The sequence below is a fragment of the Euprymna scolopes genome, chromosome 3, assembly GCF_053919585.1.
Source record: "Euprymna scolopes isolate OS-2025 chromosome 3, ASM5391958v1, whole genome shotgun sequence".
In the NCBI taxonomy this organism is placed as follows: domain Eukaryota; kingdom Metazoa; phylum Mollusca; class Cephalopoda; order Sepiida; family Sepiolidae; genus Euprymna; species Euprymna scolopes.
Window position 1 is genome coordinate 166,831,866 of NC_136484.1, and position 23,125 is coordinate 166,854,990.

General features: G+C 30.9%; 1 protein-coding gene across 5 annotated transcripts in view; it reads left to right on the top strand.

Moving 5' to 3' along the window:
* The window catches only part of LOC145260210 (uncharacterized), a 213,715-nt gene that overhangs the window by 149,867 nt on the left and 40,723 nt on the right, over positions 1 to 23,125 (top strand). The window contains exon 1 of one of the 5 annotated variants that reach the window (XM_080118063.1): positions 3,295 to 3,317. The exons of 3 other annotated variants lie outside the window; for them this stretch is intronic. The gene's annotated coding sequence lies outside the window, so the exon portion shown is untranslated. Of the gene's footprint in view, positions 1 to 3,294; positions 3,318 to 3,738; positions 3,873 to 23,125 lie in introns of those variants that run through there. One more of the 5 variants, XM_080118045.1, reaches the window with a different exon arrangement.

Below are 23,125 nucleotides of genomic sequence, written 5' to 3' on the forward strand. Positions count from 1 at the left end.
GTAAGGTACAAGTTAGAAAAGCATTTCATCCAGAGCATGAAAATTGTTAAACAAAATGTTTTTACTATAGGCTTTAAAAATAAAGGTACAGGATTCAATTTGAAATTTATTTATCTTCAAAGAGCACTTTTATAAATTTTTAAAAGTAAGGTATAAAAATTTAATTTTAATTGAATCAAAACATTACCTTGGATTTATTTTATGTAATGTAAATTTTGTTGCAACTTAAAAACATTATCTTTCATCTAGCAATTAATGATATAAATATAAAATTTTCAATGATTTTTTTATAAAAGTGCAACAGAATGTATATTACATAAAATAAATCCAAGGTAATTTTTTGATTTTAAATTAAATTTTTATACCTTGAATGAAATGCTTTCTAACTTGTATATATATATATATATATATATATATATATATATATATATATATATATATATATATATATATATATATATATACCCCGTACATTGGGGGAATTGCACCAAATTTGGGGGTAATTACGCCAACTAAAAGTGCTCTTTATATGCGTGGTTGAAAAGAGCACTTTTAGCTAGTTGGCGCAATTACCCTGGACTTGGCGCAATTACCCCAAAGTGCGATATATATATATATATATATATAGAGAGAGAGAGAGAGAGAGAGAGAGAGAGAGAGACAGACAGACAGACAGACAGACAGACAGACAGACAGACAGAAAAAATTCTTTGTAAATAAAATTTGGATGAAATATGGAATGCTGTTCTTTGAATAAATAAGGGGTTGAACGAGGTTAAATTAAGAGTTCTACACTAATAAGTTGCAACATAACATTTTGTGTTAAAGAATCTTATATAACCCCATTCTTTCTCTTTATATACATACGCACACATATATATGTGTGTGTATGTATGTATGTATGTATGTATATGCGTGCGTTGAAATTTTCATCTCTATATTTGCGTATGTATGTATGTGTGTGCGTATGTATGTATGTATGTATGTATGTATGTATGTATGTATGTATGTATAATCTATTATTTCCTGTATACCCGTATAATATTATAAGGTGATATAATATACTGTGTATCGAATTTCAGTATTTACCTTAACAGTGCTTAATACATGAGTAGAGTTTAGGAGTAAAGTATAAACATATATTTATGGCAATTAAGCTATACAGATGCGTCTGGGGTTCATTCCTGCAGGGGATCGTTCGGTTAAATGCATAGATATTTTGTTTGTGTTTGTTTTTATAAATCCACCTGGTGTTTAATCTAGCTAACTAACCAATCAGGTTTGAAATTTATTTCTCTACTAATGAAAACATAAATCCGTGAAAAGGAAATGACAACAAATCTTATTGGTTAAACTACACTAAACACCACATGGATATATAAACACAAATAGTAACAAAATACCTATGCACTTATAATCACATTGCCACACCGGTTCTTGCTAGATTGCCAACGTTAAGCAACGTTGAGTCTGGTTAGTAACAGATGGGTGTCCATTTGGGAATAGTAGGCACTATGTGTAGAAGGGTATCGACACTTTCCTGCAAGAAATGCAAAACCCTAACGTCGTCATCTCCCCTGACCAACATAAGCATGCGACTGAGGATTACTTGTGAATTGGTTGTATGCAAGAAACTTCCTCATTCGGAGGAAGTAGCTTCAACCCGGCTAGAGTGAATACCGCTTCATGATTCGTTAGACTAAATACCATATATAAAAACAGACAATAGCAAAATATCCAAATATCCCTTTCCATCGAATAGTATAACGATACTCGATGGCTGACTAGGACGGTTTCCGGACATTCATATCTTAATTACCCTTACGCTCTGTGCTTAAAAAGAATAAGTCCGATAATTAATTACGGTCGACCACTTTATTTCTTTTTTACGTTTAACAGCTGTGTTTCCAAATCCATAATAATCGGTTTAGTAGTTTTAGAGTGAAATCATACATAGAAACATAGAAACATATACACACATCTAACTTTAAATGAATTGATTTTTCAATTATTTGTTTCAAAGAACACCTCATCTGGAGAACACATGAACACAGGACTTTCCTTGCGAGCTACAGCATGGCCGTCTTCGAATTTAGTAATTAAATTTTGTCCATTGCGTTCATCGTTTCCAATCCTCCCATAATATTGTTCACCATCCAACTAGCAATCTATACATCTCATTTAACTTTATCGTCAAGTGGCTTTTAGCCTTAATACAAGGTGATACATCTATGTCTATATACATATAAAAGTTACTTTGTCTGTCTATCTGTCTGTATGTCTGTTTGTCTGTCTGTCCGTCTGGGGAACGGTTTCTACTAAACTATTCTGTCGATTTTTGGTCTACAGACTTGAAACTTGATGTATAGAGAATTTGAACATGTGGAACAAATTCGATTTAATTTTTAGTCGATAAAAATAGTTAGAAAAGGATCAAAATTGAAAAAAAAAAAAAACGGAGCTTGGTAATCGTAAGTCGGCTTAAAGTGATCTTCTACGCATTGTACATTTATAGGTTAAATGTTATTTTTTAACTTTTTATATGAATAGGGACGTGGCTCAGAGAGTAACGAATAAGGCTGGTAAGCTATATATTTTGGTTTCAATTCTAGCTGATAGTACTCAAATAATATTTTTTTACTTTTGAAATAATTACTATATATTGAATACAATATAATAATCGAAACAGAATTGACTCTATAATAAAAAAAAAAAATACGAAATCTGCATAAATTAGAATATTATATTTAATCGTAGTTTACAATTGGGCAACGCCGGGCGGCTTGCTAGTTAGTAAAATGCACAATTTATGCTTTTTTTTGTGTTTTTGTTTTTCTTTTCTTTTTTGTTTGTTTGTTGTTGTTTTTTATTTTATTTTATTTATTTGTTTATTTTCATGGCATACTCATTTTCAGTATATTAAGATAGCGACGTGTGTTAAAATGATAATGTTGAAGCAGCTATTTTTTTTCTTCTTTTAGAGGAAACGTCTCTGTGCCGAAGGAAAAGATCGATTTTTCGCATTTCTAGAGCAAGTGCGTTTCTCTATGACATTTTCTTGTAAAACTGGTCGAGATACTTTCAACGAAATATTACCTTGAATTTTTCTTTTTTTTTTTTTTTTTTTTTTTTTTTCCCCACCTTCCCCACTAACGAACTGAGGGTGAACAGAGTCTCATGAGACTGCTTCTCGAAAAAGGTTGCCCTGCCTGTTAGATAATTACGGAGTTTTGTTCACGCACATGTGTGTTTGTTGATATACAATATTGCAGGCTACAAAAGAAATAAAAAATACACACGGAGAACGCCGACAGACGGTATAGTAAAACTAACATGTTCTTTATATAACGTTGACAGTAAACTGTTTTTGTGTTCGCTTTATTAAAAGTCGGCGATCGTATCTCTTTCTTTCTCTTTATCTGCCTTTCTTTCTTTCCCTCTCTCTCTCTCTCTCTCTCTCTCTCTCTCCATTTATCTATCATTACTAAGCATAATACGTACAAACGTATAAGAACTCGATGTGTTTTTCCTCATCACCGTTCGTTTTTCACTTTGCGCCTGCTTTCCGAACTTGGGTCTAAATAAGGGCTGCTGTATAATCATCCAATCATTATCTAATAGCTTCAACTCTTTTCTCCATCTGCCCCCACCCCAACCCCAACCCCCCTCTCTCTCTCTCTCTCTCTCTCTCTCTCTCTCTCTCTCGCTTTATCGCTCTCATCTCATTTCCCTCTCTATCACTCACACACACAAACACACACACTGCATTCCCTCTATATTTCTATCTTAAAACGTCTTCGTAGCAGAAACTTGAGCAGAGGAAAAGTTACGGACGTTCTAAAGATTGTGCAGGTTTTCCTTTGTTTTCACACGTAAGAATTTCAATGTTTTATCTTCTGACTTATTTGTTTTCTATTTACATGCCTCCCGACGAGAGTAGGGTTTTTGATTTGGAGAAAATTTAGCTCCCAAAATTGAGCATTGGCTTTGAAGAAAAAATAAAACTTACCTCAGTCTAGAAAGATTTCTCTTTTAGTGACTAGGAACAGAAAAGATAGAGCGTAATATCAGAACAGATACTACATTTTGTTCTATTCTTTTTATCACTGCTGATAGTATTATCAATACTTATGCAAGTATCGACATATTTACGATATCTCCCGCTTGTATTATTTGAATTATTCGGACTATTCTTCTTATTCTGGATGCTAGTTTCAGAACGGTAACCTCCAACCTTCGTTAAGTGCGTCTTATCGAACTAAGAATTTCGGAACGGTATCCTTTATTTAATCCAAGAGTGTAGCTTGTTCTTGTTCCTTCAGCCATGAGCTGGTAAAAGTCTTAAGTTATTCGTAATTGTATTCTTAGTATCGCCTGTAGGATTAAACTTTCAACCTCCAAAAGACCGTCACTTACAACTGATTATCGCTTAGCACTTTTATCCTCGACGTCACGAGTCGTTGCAAAATATCAATTCTCATCTAAAAAAAAAAAACGAAACATTATTTGCATTGTTTTTATTTTCTGTTGTTTGTTTTTATTATTTTTTTTTTTTCTAGTGATGAGACGATTCCAATATTTTCCAAATTCCGATACGATTAGTAATTATGTTCGAAATTTCTGATTCCGGCACATTCATTGATTCCAATTATTTTTAAATCTCTACATATAGAGTTTTTATTTGGTTTTTGGTTTTGTGGAGGTGGAATATCGTATTGCCATAAAAGCTCACGTAATATGTGCATATATTTTCGCAAACGTGAAACTACATCTGTGAGCATTTTACTGGTAGTTTAAAATCAATAAATATTCATCATTTTATCATCCACAGAAATGAAGTTGTAAACAAAAACAAACAAATAAAAAGAATAAAAAGAATCGTTTATGGCATCGGAAAATAGGCACAGCTTTTTTCGATTCCGACACTGATTCCGATACCCTAAAACGTCCGGTTTTTCCGATTCCGAGTAATTGTCCCGTTCTATATATATATATATATATATATATATATATATATATATATATATATATATATATATATATATATATATATATATATATATAGTTGTTAAAGATTAAATCCATTATACTTGATCATATTACTAAAGTAAATCAAGTATTATTATTATTATTATTATTATTATTATTATTATTATTATTATTATTATTATTATTATTATTATTTACTCACTAGGAGTAGTCACACAGCCCATCATCAAAGACGTCTCTTTGAAAACAACTTGTGGCATTCTCTGGAGTCTGAGTGACAACAAGTCTCCCCAGATTTCCAGTACTCTCCACCTCTGTCGATAACCTTTGCATAACGGCAAAGGGTTGAAATAAATTTATGAGATCGGACTAAGATTGTGTTAATGTGTGTGTGTGTGTGTGTGTGTGTGTGTGTGTGTGTGTGTGTGTGTGTGTGTGTGTGTGTGTGTGTGTGTGTGTGTGTGTGTGTGTGTGCGGTAAACTTCGGGATAACAATATTGGCAATTGCTGAAATAAAATTAAGAAACAGATAAAATTATGGGTGTGAACTGATTATTTGCTTTGATCGTTGGGAATGTAACTAATTAGTGTATATGCTCTGAAGTTAGACCACATAACTTTATTGAGTTTGTTATTTTCGACAGTTTGGTCTATTCTATATCATATACCTTAAAATATAGTTTTGCATAATATAAGGAATATATATATATATATATATATATATATATATATATATATATATATATATAGAGAGAGAGAGAGAGAGAGAGACCGACAGACACACCACACACACATATATGTACATATAAATAAATACACACATATATATACACACACTCATATACACACACATATACACGCACATATACATACACACATTTATACACATATGAATAAATACACAAATATATATATAGTAAATGCACACTCATATACATACACATGTGCAAGCACACTTACATATATATATATATATATATATATAAGTGTGCTTGCACATGTGTATGTATATATATATATATCACATGGTTATTATCAAACCAATATATACAGTTTTTTATGAGTATACTCAATTCAGGTGGTTTCGATATTTTGGCTCTCGAATATCTAGTTTTAATTTTTTTTTTTTTTTTAGTTTGTTTCTTTTTTTGTTTCTTTTTTTGCTTTGATTTTCTTTTTTGTTTTTTTCGTAATTGAATACTGAGAGAATTAACATTGAATTTTGATGACTGGCTAATTTCTAATCATGTTGACACCAAAAGAAAGTCGTAATATTTTCCAGACCCTAATTCGTATTCCGTTTAACAGCAAATTAGATTTGCTAGAAAAAATATCGAATAAGCAAACTTCGTAGTCGGCCAGATCTGACAGTCTTATTATGATAAAGAGTTGGTGTTTATCTCTAATTGAAACTGCGTTACATTTCTCAAATCTGGTTGACTTTTCTGAAATTTTTATGAAATATTATCGTAATTCAATATTAGTAATGATGTTATTATCTTCGTAGATTTCGGTAAAGATTTCTTTCACAACAGACATTAATATTTTTTATGTAGTGTTGGCACTTTGCTATCAAATTTGGGTTCCAGATAGTCAGGTTACAAATTGTCGTCTTATTCAACATCTAAACAACGTATGGAGTTATCAGATCAGGCTGTCTAAAGATACCGGCTTGCTGATCTGAAATGCAACTAACATTGATTTTTACCTCCCCCCCCTGTTTTTGCAAGCTACAATCTGCTATGACAAAAAGAAAATAAAACAATTTTCCTCGACAAAACAACCAAACCAAACCAAACACCATGAAAAAATATTTGGTGACATAACAAACTTGAAGCATAAAACATTTGGCTAAAATAACTGGATTTGTCATTAAATAACCCGAAAAGATTTGATATGCCGTAAAACAAACCAACCAAACCAAATACTATCAATAAATATATGTAGACATAAAAAAAACTTATATAAAGTATAAAACCTTTTGCAACATTACCGAATTCAACGTTAAATAACACGAAAAAAGTTGATATGCCAAACCAAAAAATACGCCTGCTTTCAGAAATAACGGATGAATTTCTGAAAAGTAAGCGGCAATTTGACCTGAAAGGTCGGAGCATTAACCAAAGACGGACATAAGAAAAATGTAATCAATATGGGACTTTAAATCGTGAAACTGTAATAGCATTGTCCGATAAACAAAAAACACATTATTAGTAAATTAGTATATATTTTTATTTTCACCAAATTAAGTCTTTTTCTTTTGATTGCTTATAATTTTATCTATCGAATAAAAGGAAAGATCTGCTTGTCTGGCATTGAATGAGAAACCACGTATTTTTTTTTTCTTTTTTTTTTTTTTTTTTGGCAAACGAGTCCATCTCTCAACATGAAATCTCGTTTAAAAAGACAACTTTCTTAAAAAAGCAATCAAATTTGAGATTGTCAAAATTTCAAATAAGACACATTTCCAAAATTTTCTAGCCTTTTTTTCTCTTAGTTAAATATTTCTCATCTCCAGCAACTCTGTTATTCGTGTGAATTAATAATATAAAACCCAGTAAACACGTTATTTAGTGCATGTTTGCATGTGGCTCAGTCTCCAATTTTCACCCGCTGTGTTTCCTCCTGTATATTTATGCCAAGGATAACTTGTTACAGGTTCAGGTAAACAGTTTACATGAGTGTTAAAAAAAACAATTACTGGTTCTTTGGGGGCAATCCTTCAAATTATGGTGCGTGGATAAATGCGCTGAGAACAAATGCATCTCTAAATAGAAATTGTTTATGTCTATCTTATCATTTAGAGACTAAATTGTCAACAGAATAAATCATAGGCTTAACATTGTTTAGTACTTGTATGAAAGTTAACTATATAGTAGAGCAGATTGCTGAAATAATCTTTCACTTGGTGATACAAGCACCAAACGTTGTCAGGTTTGCTTCAGCAGCCATCTTGAAAACTGGCAGCCATCTTGAATTTTCTGATGGCTAACTTTTTTTTTTCTTAAAATGTATGTTCTGGGCGTCATTTGTGCCAATTTTCGTGCTTGTATCACTAAGTTAAAAATTCTTATGGAATATTGAGATAAACTGTCCCACTAATATACTTTCAAGTTTGTTCTAAACAAAAGGCTTTGTCTTTATTAATTTAAAGGTTGTATTCAAAAATAAAGTCTTAAATGTGAATCTCTGCAGTTAGTAATAAGAATTAAAGCATATATATATATATATATATATATATATATATATATATATATATATATATATGAACTTTTTTCTTCTTGCAGCAGTATATAGTCATACATTTTTTCATATCTAAGCAAAGAATGTCTAATTTTTCTGAAGAGTATATGCACGAAAAAAGACGGTATTGACATAATAATGACCGTTTATCTCTGCATAACAAAACTGATCTGTCAAATAATATACCAAAATTTTAACATGCTGGAGGAGCTGCTTTGCATAAAAAATAAATATTTGGATCTTGGAATGACACTGTACTGTTATTCTTTTATATTTGCTCTGTTGTTATATTTAACATATATTGAGCTTTTAAGTAAAATAGAATGGTATACACAAAGAGTGAAATATATATATATATATATATATCATTCCAGAAACAGACTTTTCGCTGAATCATAGCTCTTCAGCGCAGCGCACCCATCCAAAGCCAGGATTAGATGCTATAACCATCTAGTTGATAGACGGAATTTCTATCCCCAAGCCACAGAATCGGTGCTTGTAAACCATATCTCCCACATACTGCTAATTTTAAAGCGCTCCATTTGATGTGTTTACAAAAAAAATACATTTCGTAAAATTTTAGTAATCGTCTTATTAGCTTCACCATCTGATTTGTGAAAGTTCGTGTGGATTTTGAGAAGAAAGCTTAACAAATAGGCACAGAATGCTGCCTAACATATTTTCTCACATTATTCTTTCTCTCTTTCTTTCTCTCTCTCTCTCTCTCTCTCTCTCTCTCTCTCTCTCTCTCTCTCTCTGTATCTCTCTTCCTCCCCCCCCTCTCTCTTTCTCTGTTAAATTGTATTTCAATGTTATTACCTTGAATTTAGAGTCCGCCAGACATATTTCTAGAAGTATTAGTCTATCAATTAGTGGAATGAATCTGTCAAAGATGAAAACAACCAAGTTTTTCCGGGACCGAAAGAACATCTCCCTGAACTGCCCCGAAAAGAGTGGGTAATATTCAGCTGAGCTCGGGCGAAGGCTGCTAAAACACGAGATCACATGCATTAATGGAGCTATGTATGGTGTTTCTGCGGCGCCAACATGCAGACTATCGCACATATCCTTACGGCTTGTCTCCTGAACGAGGTATGCTCCGATCTAAACATAAAGATCATCTCTACTATAATATAATATAATATAACAGGAACTTTCTGTGAGTGTGAGTGTGAGAGGAGGAGAGGGAGGGAGAGAGAGAAAGAGTGTTCCCTATGGACTCAAAAGCGGCTGTGGCGATTTTTATGAAATTTTACACAGAAGTACTTTTTGTGCTTGGCAGTGTTCTTAGATAGGTTCTGTGTCGGAATGTCTTCGATAAGAATCGATAATCGAAATAATCCGATGAAAGAAGAAACAGGCGATTTTGACCAAAGTTAACACTTTACACAGCCTAACAACACAAGTGCATTTGAGAAGTGTTATTACCACACAAGCTGAAAGGCTTCACATATAAAATCAACAGTGGGCTCTTGATATGACAGGGATGTGTTGGAAATGAATGTTTCTGTTTAAATCACAACTGAACAATGGTACTGATTTTTTTCATTTTAAATTTAAATTCAAGACATTATCGCCGCACAACCAGTAAAGCCGGTAGGTTCTTTGCGTTCGAAATGAATGTTTTTGTTTAGAGCACTAATACAGTACGATACTTGAGTTTTGCATTTTAAACTTTAATTCAAGTCATCAAATATACAAATATATTTGTAAAATCAGCAGCAGTGCAATATAGGCTACAATGTATTGTGAACAAAGTCACTGCGAGAGGCATGTGAACTTCCTCCCGGTGACCCAACTAAAGCAAACAATCAATCGATTTGATTGAAAAATGGGCCAATCACCAATTTCGATGACAATAAAAATATAGGAGTGTGAAACATTCGTTGATCATTATTCAATTCCGGGCCAACGTCGGATCATCTTACTAGTTAGTATATATATATATATATATATATATATATATATATATATATATATATATATATATATATATATATTACATGGATGATCTGTCCCTTCTCATGTAAGTAAGAAGCCATACTAGATAAGTGAAAATGATATTGGGATAAGGTTAGAATCGAACCCTGTAAGCAAGTGTTAAAGATAATAATTGAAAATGGAACGTTAGAAATTCAATCTATTGTTAATTCTATTAGAAATAGTTAAATATTGTTTATATCCGGAAAAGTCGATTGTCCATTCTTTTAGAAATCTGAATATTAAATATGTAAGTTAAATGAATGCACAATGCGAGTTAAAATATATTGTTTAAAAATAGGTTAGAATTAGAATTGAGGGTTCTTTATTTGCCAAAGGTGTGTTGGAGAAAACGTGATATAGTCACGTTTCTAAACACTTCTGACGTCATAAACAAAGGAGATTTCTCAATATAGGAATCTAAGGGTTCGAAGTTAGAAGTCAGTTGTCAGTCAGGAGTTTATGGGTTAGAGTTGATGAGTTAGAGTCAGTTGGAGAGGAGAGTCCCTTAGAAGCGAAGGGAGGAAAAATAGACCATGTTAAATCAAAGTTTGAATTCCTAAAGTCACCGATCGGTCGATTAAAGAATAAAGAAACCAACTAAGTTTGTCTCATGTCGTCATTCCTCAAAACCAAAAAGGTAAATGTGTTTTCATCATCATCTTATAACAGACTCTTGTATAACCCTTTCAAGATTATGTGTCCTCCACCATCATCATAAGTGAAGTACTTCCTCCTCCTGTCTATATGTGTATTAGAACTGTTGTATCATATATCTTCAAGTCCGTATTACTATGAAAGCTCAAAGAATTGTGACAGACATTGATGTAATATGTATGTCTCCCGCATTATCATCGTCATCTGTTCTGAGTCCCCGTATTATATGAACCCTATATGTCTCCCAATATGTACCTATGCAACACACACACACACACACACACATGTATATATATATATATATATATATATATATATATATATATATATAATATATATATAAAAGTGAACGTGTCTGTCTGTCTGTGTACATTTCCCTACGCAATAACTCTGTCAATTTTTAGTCTATAGACTCGAAATTTGAAATACCGGGTACTGAGATTTGGGAAAATCGATGTGACGGGTGTCAGCCAGAAATTTGGCTGTTAAGGGGTCAAATTTCAACGATTTGACCTTTAAGAACTCTACCAAACTCCTCCGACAATTTTGGGTCTAGACACTTGAAATTTTAGATATAGGTTCCTTGAACCTGGATCTAATTTAATAAAGTGATTTGAGCCCGAAACTATAAATTTTAAGGGGTCATAATAGGGGTCAAATTAAAAAAAAATTTACTCTTTTTTTTTTTGCTCAGCATACACCTCCAAACACCCGGGCAACGCCGGACTGAAATGCTAGTATATATATATATATATATATATATATATATATATATATATATATATATATATATATATATATATATATATATATATAAATGAACGAGTCTGTGTGTGTGTCTGTGTACACTTCCCTACGCAATAACTCTGTCAATTTTTAGTCTACAGATTCGAAATTTGATATATAGGATACTGAGATTTGGGAAAATCGATGTGCTCGGGTTTCGGCTAGAAATTTCGCTGTTAAGGGGTCAAAGTTCAACGATTTGACCTTTGAGAACTCTACCAAACTCCTCCGACAATTTTGGGTCTAAACACTTGACATTTTAGATATTAGTTCCTTGGACATGGATCTAACTTAATAACTTGATTTGAGCCCAAAAAATTAAATATTAAGGGGTCATAATAGGGGTCAAATTTAAAAAAATTGACCTTTTTTTTTTTTGCTTAGCATACACCTCCAAACACCCGGGCAACGCCAGGCTGAAATGCTAGTATATATATATATATATATATATATATATATATATATGCAGTCATTCAAAATTACAACCCGGTAGGGTCAGTCAACCGTATCGATACAATTGTATATCTACATATGTGTTTCTCCTTTTACTTCAGAAACTTAGACTACAATAGTATCTCACTCAATGCACCCAAAACACTTAAAAATAATCCGGCGTAGATTTGTAAATTTAATGTCGTTAAAGCTTTCATTTATTTTAACGATGAAAATAAGAATAAAAATAAAATACTCCAGCTTTTGTTAAGAAGAGATCAACATTTGGTTTTCGTAGTTGTATCCCTCATGCTCTCAAGTGAGTGGTTAGCGTAATGGAAACCGTCACGGACTCTCGATTCACCTCTGTCAAGTACAAATCCTATCGGATCCACTCCATTTCGGGGTTTGGGGATTTCAGTGTGTAAATGAAAATATTCTATATGATAGAAATTTTTGTTCTGTAACATTTTCACAGTAAATAAGCGATTTCACCGAATACGACTAAAAATGCACACCGTTGCCCGAGGGTTAGTAAAATAAATATGAATAAAAGATTATTTAATCGTGAATATTTGGAAGCTGAGTCGAAGAAAAACATTCCATCCAGTGACATGCATTAGCATGTCTGATGATGTCCTAGTCACGGCAGACGCGAACTTCTAGACTGTATGCCGCCAACACTTATGTATATGTTCTATTACTAAGAAATTATAAGAAAAGGAAAGAGAGAAGAAGAAAATAGTTAGAATATGATTTGATGCCCTCTACCCCCTAAATTATAGATACCCAGAGCTACCGTCTCGTCACATCCCTCATCTGCAGGATATTTTCTAAATAGTATTGTGGCGTGTGTTCTTAAGAATTACCTGATCTGTTCCACGCTTCCTTTGTTCCAGATCATTTGACTCGTTGGTCTAGTGGTCTCCCTTAATTCGCTGATACATCATTGTAATACAGGTTCTTGTTCCAGTAGCTTCTTTCTTAGAACTGCGGGTCTACGGAACTATCTTTATGCTGACTTTTTTCCTCATGCTTATAGTCTTTGTCTTTTTAAAACTAAGGACGATAGACACATCCTATCTTTGAGATATTCATCTTTCGTGCTTTTTAGCTCCTTACATCAAGTGGCTCCACGTCTTTCTGGCGCGATTTCCATAAAAATGCTATTCCCCGTTTTTCTAATAATAGTTTATTGTCGGATATTTTCTTTGCGACTAATTTGCTTTTAAGAGTTATCTATTTAAATAAATATATTTCACGTGTATCAAATTAAAATAACATATAAACAAATTCTTGGTGAGCCGTTCCTCTTAAGTAATCCAATTTACCAAATTTACACTTTTAATGATTACTATATTGTCCTTTTGACCACTGTACACTCTTTAACCCTTATCCTCGAATGGCCTTTGGAGCTTTATAAGTAGTGATCCGTTTGTGAAAAAAAAAAAGATCAGTAATTTATAAATTGGATAAAAAGATAAAAAGATCTCTAAAATGTTTGTTGCTTATATATTAAATTAAGAAAAAAGTGTTGTGGTATTATTTTCTCCATTTATAAATGTCATTACATATGTTTTATTGCCATTTACTGATACACGGTGACAGTTTAGTGTGATGCTGAATTAATTTCACATACAGCTTACTATGGTAGGTGATTTTCACCCATGGTGTTATCTAAAAGATAATGCCTATCAAAATAATTTCTAAACGATTCCTGAACTGGAGATAGCCGTCAAGCTAAAATCAGTCATACCCGAATGCGTTTTCCGCGCAAGATTCATATTTAAGTCACAAAATTGAACGATGATTAAACAAAGATTGTTGGATATTTCTGACTGAATCTTAGTGGAAAAGTTAGTAATAGATTAAAGTTTATATATTATTTTTTTGATTTTTTATTTGAATCATTTGAGATGAGTTATTTATTCCTTTATTTATTTGTTTATTTATTCATTTATTTGTTTATTTATTTATTTATTTGTTTGTTTGTTTGTTTGTTTATTTATTTATTTATTTATTTGTTTGTTTGTTTGTTTATTCATTTATTTATTTATTTATTTATTTATTTATTCATTTATTTGTTTATTTATTTATTTGTTTGTTTGTTTGTTTATTTATTTATTTATTTATTTGTTTGTTTGCTTGTTTGTTTGTTTATTCATTTATTTATTTATTTATTTATTTATTTGTTTGTTTGTTTATTCATTTATTTATTTATTTATTTATTTATTTATTTGTTTGTTTATTCATTTATTTATTTGTTTATTTATTCATTTATTTATTTGTTTGTTTGTTTGTTTATTCATTTATTTATGTGTTTGTTTGTTTGTTTGTTTATTCATTTATTTTTTTTTATTTATTTGTTTATTTATTTATTTATTTATTTGTTTATTTATTCATTTATTTATTTAATTATTTGTTTGTTTGTTTGTTTATTCATTTATTTATTTATTTATTTTTTATCTATTTATTTGTTTATTTATTCATTTATTTATTTATTTGTTTATTTATTCATTTATTTATTTAATTATTTGTTTGTTTGTTTATTCATTTATTTATTTATTTATGTGTTTGTTTGTTTGTTTATTTATTTATTTATTTATTTATTTATTTATTCGTTTATTCATTTATTTATTTGTTTGTTTGTTTATTTATTTATTCATTTATTCATTTATTTATTTATTTATTTATCTATTTGTTTGTTTGTTTGTTTGTTTGCGGAATGTTATCCTCATCTTCATAGATGTTGTTATCTCACGACGTTTTGGCCAACTACACTTCTGGCTTACTTTGGGTAGGATTGAAACTACTATATTCAGATAATGCTTACCTGGAACCGTAGAGATGTAAAGGTTCTATCCACTGCGCCACGGAACATGCTATGGGGTTAAATCTCTGCGGTTCTAAGTGAGCATTATCTGAAGATAGCGGTTTCAATCCTTCCCAAAGCAAGCCAGAAGTTTAGCTGGCCAAACCGTGGTGAGATAACAACAACTATGAAGATGAGGATAACATTCCACGAATGATTAATTAATTAATCAATTAATTAATTAAAGTTTATTTCTCTCGAATATGGTTGAATTGCAGACAAAATTGTGAATTTTATTAACGATTAAATTGGGGGAGAGGCACTCTGTGTTTTAGCTCTTAATAGAGGTTTAGTTGAAAAATATAAATGTTACGTTTCTAATCATAGGATAATTTAATTCATTTAGCATTTATTAAATATATTTAAATAAATATATTTCATAAGTATTATACGAAGATAACATCAGCAATTTATAAATTCAGTATTAAAAGCTCTAAACTGATATTGCTAAAACCCTAACTTTTCAAACAGTGTCAACGCATTATTTTATGCATTTCTAATGTTATTTTTGAAAGCTCAAGTTTCGTTTGGCAAGATTAGTGCTGATGTGCCGACTGTAATATACATTACTCTATAGATATTCAACGCTTTGGATAGAATCTGACGCAAATGATTGCTTCATAAATTTAATAGCTGTGGAATATCTACCCGTGTTCTTCACGACCATTAATCCTTTCACATAAGTTTATAAAAGTGGTTATAAATCGCTCGAAATCTGAAGCACATGACATAAACTTTGCAATATTGTTTCAATTAGAAATAGTTCATATTTCTCTAATATTTATTGCCCTTCCTTGAAAGAAACTTTAAATAATTATTTATATTTAATTATTTTTACTATCAAAATCCATAAATGTTTCATCTCGATCGAGAATCATTAGTGTGGCTAGATATAACCATGCTCCCTGTTTATAATCTGAACTATCAGGTATAGGAAGCAACGGTTTCCACTCAGCTAAAAGGTAATAAACTTCTATAGATAATAGTTTCTCTCATGTTATCAAGTAACGCGAAAAGAAAACATATAAACAAAAAAAATGCATAGTGTTATAAATCCCCATTGCTGTCATTAGAAAACGTTTGTAAGCGCGGAAGTAAAATACCTGGCACCACTTCTCACAGTTTCAAATCACACTTGCCGCGTTGATATACACTGAAAAGTTCTGACACTAGGTAACGCCTGTATATGGATGAATAATCATTATCGTTAAGTGATTTCGTCTGCTGCTTACTTAGCTTAAGTAAATAAACAAATGAGGCACTTTAAAAGTAACGGTTAGTTTTGATATAAAGATATCATTTATCAGCGCAGATCTCGTAGCTCAGTGAACAGAACTTCCGGCTATAAACTAGATGGTTGTAGGTTCGATTTGTAGATTAGGATGGGGGATAGTCTAGCAGCACTGAAGAGCTGTGGTACAGCGAAACAGTCCATCTGTAAATGACACATGCATACACACACACAGATATACATATAATACGTATGAGATACGTTTGAAAGCCAAATTAAAACGCAATATTATGAAAAATAAACAAACATTTATTTGTTGAAAATTTATATATTTCGGAGTCTTACTCCTTCCTCAGAATTTTTTAAATTTTTTTTCTTTCTTGCCATGATATAAAATTATAGAAAAAAAAAATCAGTTAGTAAACGTCCGAGTGTTGTCTTTCTGATATGTCTGTGTATGTGTATGTATGTATGTATGTATGTATGTATGTATGTATGTATGTATGTATGTATGTATGTATGTATGTGAGTTCATATATATATGGGGATGAATATGCACATATGTTTCCCCCCACTTCCTACCACTTACCACTGCATACTCTCCCTAACACTTCGCCCCACTAAAAATAATATAGACTTCTAATAAAAAGGTTTCCACCATACATTGAATTATTATCGCTGGACCCACAAACAAATTTATACAAACACTTGCCCGATTCAGATATCTACACAACTATGCGGATTACCCAATATATAGCTTGGACATTATTACTAAACGGATGTAGAGAACGTATAACATGGATTTTACCAAACAAGCTGAATCTAAAAAACATTCATATCCTTTTTCTACAAATCCTCCTGATACAGGACTTCTGATAAATGCATTATTTTCACTTAGACTTTCCATGTCTCACTGACTTTAGCAAATAGGCTGCATACCTTTATAACTATTTGCTTATATTTTCTCTCCTCTAATAAGATGGTAGACATCGAACCCCTATAGGTTAAGGAGATTAATTTTCTAAAGCATTCTTTGTCTTGCTTAGAATAATAAAAATTCTTTGATATGAAACTCAACCACTTCATTTCATTTCAATGAGAGTTATTTTTTTAAATTCATTGAATTACAATTTAATTTATTTGCTCTATCTTGCATATCGAGCAATTCCTGTTTAGATGGGATAACTTATAGAATATTACTGCCAGTAATATTTTGTAAACATACAATCTCACGTTTCCATAACAACTGATTGTTAAATAAAAACTATTCTGAAGTATATATATATATATATATATATATATATATATATATATATATATATATATAATATTTTGTATAATGCTGATTTTCTTGTCTTGTGACAATAAGAATTTAGCTTCGAAATGTCATGGCCTAAAGAGGTATTTCTTCCCTTATTTATCTTATTGATCTGATGCAATAATAAAGTTATATGTAACATTTATTCCTCATCTTTCAGTTATTGTTATATGTGTGTGTGTGTGTGTGTGTGTGTGTGTGTGTGTGTGTGTGTGTGTGTGTGTGTGTGTGTGTGTGTGTGAGAGAGAGAGAGAGAGAGAGAGAGTTAGTGTGTGTTAGTGTGTGGCGGAGATTCTCAACCTTTAAAGCTATATGCAAAAGAAAAAAAAACAAGTTTTAATTTTAAGTCAATTTATCATTTGCAAAAATTGCATTACTTTGCTTTCAAGAATTTACGCTAGTCCTTATATTACTGCAAGGGTTATCAGTTGCTTACCATGAAAGACTAGTTTAAGCGATTCACACACAAAACAGTATTTTATCATATAGTTCCCCAGTCGTGTTGATCGAACACCACCTCCCTTAAAAAAATAAGAGCAAAAAACGTTACATGAACAGTGCTTAGCCTGGCGATTCCCTTTCGTCATTCTGTGTTACTTGCGACAGATATAGATATTTTCCATATTAATGTCGAGGTATATATACACACACACACACACACACACACAAAAACACACACACATATATATACATATATATATGTATAGATACACACACACACACATATATATATATATATATATATGAGAGGGGGGGAGATGAGTACTTCAGAGTAACAAAATATCTATATATTAAGAATGCAATATACATATATATAAAGAATGTGCTAACCATATACGTATATATATATATATATATATATATATATATATATATATATATATATATATATAGCTTGGACATTATTACTAAACGGATGTAGAGAACGTATAACATGGATTTTTACCAAGCAAGCTGGATCTAAAAAAACATTCATATCCTTTTTCTACAAATCCTCCTGATACAGGACTTCTCATAAATGCATTATTTTCACTTTGACTTTCCATGTCTCACTGACTTTAGCAAATAGGGTGCATACCTTTATAAGTATTTGCTTATATTTTTTCTCCTCTGATGAGATTGTAGAGATCGAAACCCTATAGGTTAAGGAGATTAATTTTCTAAAGCATTCTTTGTCTTGCTTAGAATAATAAAAATTCTTTGATATGAAACTCAACCACTTCATTTCATTTCAATGAGAGTTTTTTTAAATTAATTGAATTACAATTAAATTCATTTACTCTATCTTGCATATCGAGCAATTCCTGTTTAGATGGGATAACTTATAGAATATTACTGCCAGTAATATTTTGTAAACATACAATCTCACGTTTCCATAACAACTGACTGTAAAACTATTCTGAAGTATATATATATATATATATATATATATATATATATATACATATATATATATATATATTATATTATATTATATTTTGTATAATGCTGATTTTCTTGTCTTGTGACAATAAGAATTTAGCTTCGAAATGTCATGGCCTAAAGAGGTATTTCTTCCCTTATTTATCTTATTGATCTGATGCAATAATAAAGTTATATGTAACATTTATTCCTCATCTTTCAGTTATTGTTATATGTGTGTGTGTGTGTGTGTGTGTGTGTGTGTGTGAGAGAGAGAGAGAGAGAGAGAGGGAGAGAGAGAGAGTTAGTGTGTGTTAGTGTGTGGCGGAGATTCTTAACCTTTAAAGCTATATGCAAAAGAAAAAAAACAAGTTTTAATTTTAAGTCAATTTATCATTTGCAAAAATTGCATTACTTTGCTTTCAAGAATTTACGCTAGTCCTTATATTACTGCAAGGGTTATCAGTTGCTTACCATGAAAGACTAGTTTAAGCGATTCACACACAAAACAGTATTTTATCATATAGCTCCCCAGTCGTGTTGATCGAACACCACCTCCATTAAAAAAAATAAGAGCAAAAAACGTTACATGAACAGTGCTTAGCCTGGCGATTCCCTTTCGTCATTCTGTGTTACTTGCGACAGATATAGATATTTTCCATATTAATGTCGAGGTATATACACACACACACACACACAAACATACACAAACACACACACGCACACACACATATATATATACATATATATATATATGTATAGATACACACACACACACACACACACACACACATATATATATATATATATATATATATATATATTAGAGGGGGGGGAGAACAGTTCTTCAGAGTAACAAAATATCTATATATTAAGAATGCAATATACATATATATAAAGAATGTGCTAACCATATACGTATATATATATATATATATATATATATAGAGAGAGAGAGAGAGAGAGAGAGAGAGAGAGAGAGAAAGAAAGAGAGAGAGAAGATAGTAAGTTATAAATATATATGGCGTTTAAGCTACACTGAATATTCCGCGTTTCATCCACTCTAGGATTCTTCAGGCTTATTTGCGCCAGATAAGTCTGAAAAATCCTAGAGTGGATGAAACGCGGAATATTCAGTGTAGCTTAAACGCCATATATATTTATAACTTACTTACTAACTAGCTCTACCTACGTATTGAGCATTGTTGAAGTAAATACTTGAAGTTTACGCATAAATTTATACTTTCGTATATTGATTCATGTGAGTAAATGAAGTAGTAACTTATATATATATATATATATATATATATATATATATGCATTTATATATGTATATATATGCATATATATAGTTATGCATATATATATATGTATGCATATATATAAATATATATATATATTTATATATATATATATTTATATATATGCATACATATATATGTGCATAACTATATATATGCATATATATACATATATATGCATATATTTATATATTTATATATATGCATACATATATATGTGCATATATATATATATATATATATATATATATATATATATATATATATATATATATATATATATATATATATATATATATAAGAATGTGTTAACTAGAGGTGCGTCGGTAAACCACTCCCGAGTAAATTATTTTAAGTGTACAACGGTTGAATCAACGGGGCGTTACCTTCTTGAATATCAAGGTGATCCATGACGTACAGGAGAAGAAGAGCTTCCCATTGATATAGTTCACAGAACATTTTCCTGTCAATCTATTATGTGCAAATTGCAACTATGGAGGTCATGTAAAGGAACTTAACAGTTTCTATACTGGGGAAAGAGGATATATCCGTTCGACACTTTATTACAGTTACTTGCTGAGAACGAACTTACCTGACGACATTGAAAAAAGACTCTACTTGTGTTGCTCGAAGCGGGTACACACTTAATGACTTCTGCACATGATGACAACTCTTAGCTACCCAGTCTTTTAACAGCTTTTACAAAAACACAATTTTTTTTGTTTGCTATTTTCACATACGTAATTTAATATCTTATAATAAAATTATCATAGAATAGGTTTATTCAATTAATATAGACACCTTGTGGAGAGTAAGAGATTCAATGTAAACGCATTTAAAAGTCACTAGCTTGTATAAATATTATTTTTTTAAACAGTAATAAAATTAATTGAATTTTACGAGCTCAGTATTTTTCAATTTTTAAACTTTAAAAATATATCAAAATTTTTCTATTGATTCTATTTTTACGATATTTTCAGGGTCAATGTGAAATTTTATGCTCTTTCCAATAAACCGAATATAATATTTTAGACAAACGTTTTTTTTTAATTCACGCCTCCCCCATTTTCAAGTGTCTATTAAAAAGTAAATAATTAATTTACTCACCAACGTTTTATATATCACAAATTGAAGATAAAAGATCAATAAATAACATATTCAAATTTAAAACAAAAAAGAAGTGTTTTTTTTAGAAATTTACCTGTAAAGTTCGAAGTTTAAAACCTTTTTATTTAAATCACATTGTTTTTATTTTTTTATTTAATGAAAGCTTGGTCATTGCTGCTTTAATTGAAAAAGAAATTAGGGTTTGAATTACATTTTTCGAGTAGTTATAAGCTTGGAAAGATGGGGGGTCGAATTATTCAATATTTTTCACGAAGTTTCTGACACACCTAACTTAGCACCTACATCATAATCCGACTTCTAAAAAGTTTATAATGGCACAAGAGAATTCATTTACATAATGATGAAAAAAGGCATTAACTAAAGTTGTTGAATAGAAATAGACTTAGCATTATATATATATATATATATATATATATATATATATATATATATATATATATATATATATATATATATATATATATATATAAAATAAAAATACTAGCGATGGTTGACGGTATATTGTTTTGAAAAAAGAAAAACCGAATGAAATTATGAAATAATCAACGTTTCGTCGCTATTTCAGAGGACATCTTCAGGATATTAAAAGAAAAAATGCAAGAAAAGAAAAAGATCATAGACCAATATTTTTTTTAGAAGAAAACAGTGTTTGAATCCTAGCCATATAGGGAAAGACAATCATATCGTAATTAAACTCTAATGAATGGCGATCTTTTATTTTGATTACGCTTTCAATCTTATCATATAAAATTAGTGGCAATTTTTAAGATTCTATGAAGGTGTGAAAGCGTTAGGTAGGAGGTGAAGATATGATGTGAACGCACGTCAACATTATTCTATAAACTCGTGTCTTTCTTTCTCCAGTCGCATAGCTTCCTCTTTCATTTTAGTCTTCCTTGAAATAAGGAAAAAACAGAATCCCACTGTAATATGCGAACTTAATATTTTTAACTTGAAATAATTCCAATAGGTTCAAAAAGTTAGTGAACTAGTTTGACATGCCACATTCTAATAAAAAAAAAGCGAACTCGACAACCGAAAAGCCACAACAGAAGTGATAATCTAACAGCATCAGATACGAAATTTTTTTTAAACCAAAAAAGACTTTCAACACTCTATGTTACGTGAAGTCGCCTCCCTTTCCTATGTTATAAACGCCATTCTTAACATGGTCTTCGTTTCGGCACTTCTTGGCTGTTTGGGTTACTAGTCGGAAAATGCTGACACGAAGTTACCACAGATTGGATCGTAAACTTGTTAAGTGCCGAAGATGAAACAAAAACTTTCGCCGCGCTTTTGCAAGTGCATTTTTGAATATTCAGAGGCGGGGGAGGGGGGGACTTTGTATTTTGTTATGTTTTTAATCGTAAGATTTTGTCTTCAATATATATTTTTTCGGATGAGTCACCACTTATTCGGTCGAAGATAAAAGTTAGTGAGATCGACAGTTTAATGATGACGAATACTATGAAAGGATTAAATTTTTTCTACTCACCACCCCTTCAAAACAACCAGATAGAACAGCCATATTCTTTACAAAAAATAAATCAAGATGGCTGCTATTTTTGTGTAGCGATTTCTAAGTCTCTTTTTTAATTGGGAGGTGTATTTTTTTTTTTTTTTTTTTTTTGCATTGCTACGTATTTTTTTAAGAAAGAACTTTTTAATGTTTTATGAATATGTGGGGGAAAGATCAGTGATTATCGTACAAATATCAGTTGTTCTACTGTTAACGAAACGGTTCCATATTTGTATCGAAGATTTTTGTCTGGAACAAATGATTAATA